Here is a 7,006-nt window from a genome sequence, read left to right as displayed (position 1 = left end):
CATACTCTTTGCAGGGTTCCTGTCTAATGCTTATTTATAGCGCTGGCACTGAGACTCAAAAGAGAAATTGCAGCTGGCATACACTGTGGTACATTGGAAGAGAATCACTGCAGTGTGGCTCCCAGCTGATTCTGCCTTGCCAAACAGCGCCCACAAGAGCAGGCCTCTCATCTTATTTGCTGTTTGATATTCCACTCAACACTCAGATATTACATGTACTTATTTGCATTATTACATTGGGCGGCAGTGTAGCATAGTGGTTAAGGAGCAGGACTCGTAACCGAAAGGTTGCCGGTTCAATCCCCGCTGGGACACTGCTGCTGTACCCTTGGGCAAGGTACTTAACCCACAGTTGCCTCAGTAAATATCCAGCTGTACAAATGGATAACATTGTAAAGAACTGTAACCTATGTAAGTCGCTTTGGATAAAAGCGTCTGCCAAATGAATAAATGTAAATGTAAATGTAAATTACACAACGAAAGAGAGGAAACACACATCCCGAGCAGGCCAGTGAAGCACAAATCTCAGTGGGGTCCTTTCTGGCTGACTTCACCTGGTACCACACCTCCTGCTGTCTCATGGATATGATGCAATCAGCATTCAGAGGAAGTCCTGTTCTGACTGTACTGTGAAATGGTGGTAGCCTGTCACTTCTCCACACTTTCATCACACAGATATCTGCCGGAGAGGCCGGTGTCTGCAGGACAGGAGACTGGGAGTCGATGAGACATCACCCTTGACATCAGACACAGACTTACATACCCTAAAAGGCAAAAGTTGTCCACTGTTTTTTGATTTTGGAATAGCATCTAAGAAGGCTCTTTTAAAGGCCTACTGCACTGACAAGAGGCCACAGAAGCAACAGAAAAGCAACATGCCAAAACATTAGGAGGCAGTGAAGCAGTTTCTTGTTACTGAGGAGTCTAAATAGTGCAAAATAATGTCTCATCAGGTATTATGCACACCGAATTACACAACAAAACCAAGACCCAGTTAACATAAAAAGGCCATAGCAACTAAGAACAGTTAGCCATGATATAAAATAGTAAATATAAATGTCGTGTAGCCAGCATTTTATGGGTTCACAACTAGCTAGCTAAAGGAAAAAAAATCTGAACATCCTGTTCAACAGCACTACACTTTCCACACTGTTATCCTGAGAAAAAAGTGACTGTCATCCATAGGGATTTTGAATAGACCAACCACATCTATTATGTATGCCCTAAATGTGTACCCTTACATATATTAATACATAACTCATTTACATCCTGGAGGCACCCGTCTTGCATAAAAGTATTTCTCATGGGAACAGCCTAACTAACCAGCTGGATGCTTGCTCTGATTTTAAATACACATTCCAAGTGCTAGTATTTGGAATATGTATTTAAAATTCATTTGTTTTTTGTGAGGGAAAAAGAAAAAAAAATCAATTAAACTGCTGTGCAGCAACTTAAATTTGAAGCTATTCTTTGATTTTCCTAGACACGCATCAGCTCTCAAATCAAGGTATTGTACTCCTTGAGAAGAAGAGCAAAACTGAAAAAAAGTCACATTTTCATTATTGGAGGGGTTTACAAGCTTCACAACTAGCTAGGAAGTGAGTTATCAAGACTGATCGTTATTTAGGCAAAGTTTTCAAGGTTATAATGCTCATTGCTTTGAACAACACCAACTGCTGTTAGTTGACTATGTTGAATTAGGAGATGCCACAGCTAAAAGCCAACCAAAGCTCAGAGGCAAAGCTGAAAAGCCTGATGTAGGTTGTTTATGTCCTCTCTTTCTCTATCTGATAAGGAGGACCCTCTCACAGCCACGCTCAAGGCACCAGGAGAGAGACCACAGCACCATCTTGTGGATATGATAAGTAAGTGCTGCAGTCAGTCTGTGTCATTCCAGTGTTCTTACCCCGGTGGTGTCCGGTCTTGGTATTTGGTATCCATTATAATGACAGCTTTAAACACGCCTTTCAGCTGACTGAACCTTGAAAAAGACAATTCTGGTTCTGATACAATCAATGGGTCCAAGTAAGTAATTGAACCTGAGCTCGAATGAAGATACCATAAATCCATATCACATAACAGAACCATAAATCTGTGGATCTCCTGCCTGAGACAGAAGAGTACAAGCACACTGTGTCTGCTAGGGAGTGTGTGCCTTCTGTGCTACCCCGCACCCACATTGGTGCTGTTATGCTTAATTATAGCCATCAGTCTTCATTTTAAAAAGTATCAATGTCTTTTTAATAACTGCCAGTCTCCGTTGGATTTCTGTGCAGATTGTATTGCAGATAAAAAGTGGATGCCTCACTTGTTTGCAGTTGGTGTAGTGTAACTGTGGTTGCTGTCTGAACGCAGTCATCCGTGTTTTGACCTGAGCTTTGTTTTTGATCACTTTATTGGCTGGGAAAATATGCAAAAATAACAAGACACTCAATGCCAAGTTCCTTGGAGAATGAGTGCCACATGAGAATTCGAAGTCTTAATATGCTTTGCTCTAAACAATTCAGATCAAACACACACTGACTCTGTAATAAATGAGGAACCACAGAACAGTTCAAATGAAGAGTTTAGAACATAAAAGCACTGATATTGTGCCAAATGCAGAAGATAAATGCTGTTTCTACATACCATTTGTCTATCCTAATAATAAACCATGATACTAATTGGCTGTGTGCTGACAGTCCACATATAATCATGCCAGAAGGAATGGCCCACCATCTATTTATATTCAAGAATGAACTATTGCAGGGTATTGTATTTTCACAACATATATTCACAGACAGCGGAAGCAGTGGCTGTGTTTTATCAATAAACAAGGATCCATGCAAAAAATGTACCTTTTATTTTATTCTTTTAGTTCAAACAAAATGATCTGGAATATTACAGTAGTGTGTGGAGTCTGTCTCTATATTCTGAGACATAGTCCCTTTTGATTGTTTTGCATTGCATTACATTATTACATTGCATTATTTAGCAGACACTCTTATTCAGAGCAACTTACATAGATTATATCCGTCATATCCAATTATACAATTATATCCGTTTATACAGGTGGGTATTCACCGAGGCAGTTATGGGAACTTAACCTTTCCCAAGGGCACGACAGCAGTGCCCCAGCAGGCAAGTGAATCAGCAACCTTTCGGTTACAAGCCCTGCTCCTTACCACTATGCCACCCTACTGTATTTTGGCAAATGTATATCCCAATTACAATAATAATTTTTAAAATTGAGTGGACAATGTGCCCTGGCTTTTATAGTAATTCGGGACAAATTAACAGCCTGATCCTCTGGTCAAAGTAGTACAAGGAAGTATATTAAACTATTAATCACTTCATATTAGCATTGCAAAGTTGGAAATTATGGTGTCTTGACTTGCAGATCAAATCAATTTTTCTTGGAAGGGAGAAAATGGCATACTATTGCTCATGCCAAAAGGAGACTAAAACTGATGAGTAAAATTTAGACACATCTTCCTCTGTATTCTTTCAGTTGACCGAAACATTCTCTAAATGTAAGCAACATTTAAGAAATTAAACCTTTACTAACTGTAAATGTATGAAATATTTATGAAGTTGATGTAATATTTGCAAAGTATATGAAATATTTTTAAAATGTCTGAAACACAGTAGTTGTTGAATAAGGTTAGATTATAAATCTTTTAGATTAAATATTCATTTTCTCATGAATATTTTTGTCTTTAGTTTTAGGAGAAACTATTTCATATTTAAAGGTTTTTTTAATCATTTCACATCTTCATACTCTGTTTTTTTTTTTTTTTTTTTTTTTTGCTAAATGTGACATCAAAATGACATTTATTGAAATCTTGTAAAAAGCATGTTTAATGTGGTTTATATGGCATTTGGCACCACACAGCCTTACGTTATCTCAAATTGTGAAGCCCAGCACTGAGCTTGATTCTAGGCAAAACGTCTGACATGTGACAATAAAAGCTAACTTAGCAGACAGGTAGAACCGTTTTTGCATCACTGTAAGCACCTCTCACATGACAAAATATAAAGTAAGCTGACTAATTTAGTTTGTACACAATGAATTTTAACAAAAATTTCAATAAGAATAAGAATCCAGGCTTAAGTCCATAGATTTACAGACTAATTGAAAGGACCAACCTGTGGACTGGTGTACCATTGTAAACGCTATTTTCAGGTCTTAAAAATATCAGAGCTTGCTTACCTGATTAAGACATTATCCACATGAAAGGGATATATTTAAATATGTCAACACTTATAACTGAACTTGCTGCCTGTAAAAGCCAAGCTTAAAATCTCATTGAAGTGTGAGCAACTATTTTTGACACAAATCTACTAATCTCAAGTAACACCCAGAATTGTTTTGGCACGTAGTGCTCAATTGTAAAAGGCTGTCTGGGGTTATCTGGACAGCTCTGTAATTAGCTGATGCAATTGGTTCAGCAGTTTTAGCGTTATATGAAATTGAACTGGATGACACTGTGATAAATCAATTTGTAACTGCCACTCTCTGGCTATGTTCCACAATGACACTGCTTTAAAGCACTATTACATATTCACGGCCACTCCCACAGGATTTTAGAAGAAAGTTCTACACAGTAAACTTCTACTTCCTTCACATCTCAACCGTGCTCCTCATCTCCTCGCTTTTAGTCTAAAATAAATTAGTACATGGGTCACAGCACATGGGTCAGAGTGCAGTTTTTTCCAGACAACCTGAAAGCGTTCACACAATTAGCTCCTTGTTAAAGCTGGCCCCAGACCTACCAGATGTTTTCCCTCAAAAGGCCAGCTTTTATGTTCAACTGGATGGAATTAGTTTAGGAGCCTATATTGTGTTGAGTAACATGATATTGAAGACATGCAGTTGTGTGTCTTTGCAACCAGCAGTAAAGACGGTCACCACTGACACTCAGGGCTTTGCAATGTAGGTCTTCTTGAGTCTTGTTGGTGAAACGGCAGTTTTTGCCAAGAGGTGGAAAAAGACATTATCCTCAGACCGCACTAAGGGCTTAGGTTGGGCGTTCCACTTCAGTTAGAATAATACTTTAAAAGCCACTTTACAATTAAGAGAAGTAGGAAAGTGGAACTCTTGAAAGTGGAATATTAGTGACTGCTTGCTGATTTGAGATCAGTCTTGTGCTTTGCATAACCTGTCTGATCTTAAGCCTCAAAGGTCAAAATACTGTTACTCAAATGGTTAATAAAATGAAGTGGGTCTCCAAAAATCATATGATGTGACAGGAATTTTAAACCTATTTCTTAATTATTGTTTAGCTTACAAAACTGATCATGGTTCATCTTTCTCTCTCCACTCAGAATGTTACATCAGAGTGTGACACAAGGTCTGTTAATAAGAAAAGTGTTACTCATTTGCAAACATCATTAACACTCCTGCTTTTATGGTCAGAGGAATAACAGATACAACATTTTAACTATTAACATCAACAAAGAATGGATTTTGGCTACTGGGGTAATGAGTATAATTTCAGTAATCTTTATAATTGTGTTTCTTCTTTGATGGTTCTTTTTTTGTACCAATGCACTTGGACAGTGTAAATACAGTAGAGGATTTTTTTAACACAAGGGGGCACTAGTGACCTCTTTATGAATTGTGTGAAAAGGATTGTTGTCACTTGCTACTGGAAGAGGGGTTAAGAACCTCATAATTTGGGAGGATAATGTTTAATACATGAGCAGTCTCACGTCAGCGGTTATTTTTACACCACAGCCACCTGCCTGCACTGTCAATGCAGAGCCTCGGGCACAGCCATAATCAGATGACTTTTCAATGTCTGTCACATGTTTCAAGTTTAATGCAGTCAGACGCCTGCCTCGGTTGGGAAATTTCAGCAGACTTCCAGACAATTAGTAAAATTTAGGACAACTCGGCTGAAGACCGAGAAGGGAGGGAGCGTTGAGTCCAAGGCGCATTTTATCGTTGATGTGTCTTCAAAGTCGGCACGCTCCCTCTGCATTTCCCCCCCCACCATATAAGCCTGGCAGGAGTCTACTGCAATAATACATGTTTATAAAACATTCTGAGACCTTTTTATGAGAATTAAGGTCTTCTGTTGCTTTTGTCAGGACTGGGAGTACTTCCACAGTAAAATAGGACCTCTGCAGCCGCAGCATAAGTCCTATTTTACCTTGTATTCCAACAGGCAATTTTTCTGATGACATATTTTAGTAGATAGTAGGGAGGTGGGGCTCAGGCAGCTGTTTATCACATATTCAGTTGAACATGGTTAAAGACACACTGGTATTCCTCACTACACATCTGCCTGTAACAGCTGTCCAAGCACATTTATGACAATGTGTCCAAAAGGATTAAAAACAATGTGTGCTTTAGTTGGGAGGGCCAAGAGAATTAGCACGTCATGAATCTTTCCACGATCTTTTCTGAAAGGCATGATTGATATGATTCTCTTGCGCATGGAAGACGGACTGGGAGGCCAGCCTTATGCTGTGGGCTTATTTCCTGCCATAGGGCAGGAAGTCTCTTTAGTGTTCCCCTGTCCATATTTGAACAGCCAAAGAACACCTTCTTAACCTTGCTCATCACTAACAGCACCAGGTCAGCGTTTTTATTCGCTGAAGGTGAACTCTCCAGTGGGTGGAAAGATTAACACCGCACAAATGTGGACGTTGTCCCATTTGAATAGGGCCGCAAGGTTGGAATTCAGTCCTAACCCTTTGTGGTTTGGCCACCATGTTACATACTTAAAGTCGAATTGAATAAATAATTTCCCATGCAACACTTTCCTTTTTATAAATCAGCCGAAAATATCCCTTCAAAAAAAATGACAGAAAGTAATACTCAAAACCTATTTCTCAAAATTCAGGGCACGCAACAAAGCAAGAACGCTGTATTCTCATCACCTCCCCACCACAAGCAATACTTTATATTCGAAGAGCAATTATTTAGACAGCAAGTGTTTTGAAGAAATAATAATACACAATAGAGAGATCAAAACAGTTAGCCTTATGCAGGCTGCAATACAGCCAATCGTACCAT

The sequence above is a fragment of the Megalops cyprinoides genome, chromosome 13 (assembly GCF_013368585.1).
Source record: "Megalops cyprinoides isolate fMegCyp1 chromosome 13, fMegCyp1.pri, whole genome shotgun sequence".
Taxonomy (NCBI): domain Eukaryota; kingdom Metazoa; phylum Chordata; class Actinopteri; order Elopiformes; family Megalopidae; genus Megalops; species Megalops cyprinoides.
Note: the sequence above shows the minus strand (reverse complement) of the source record.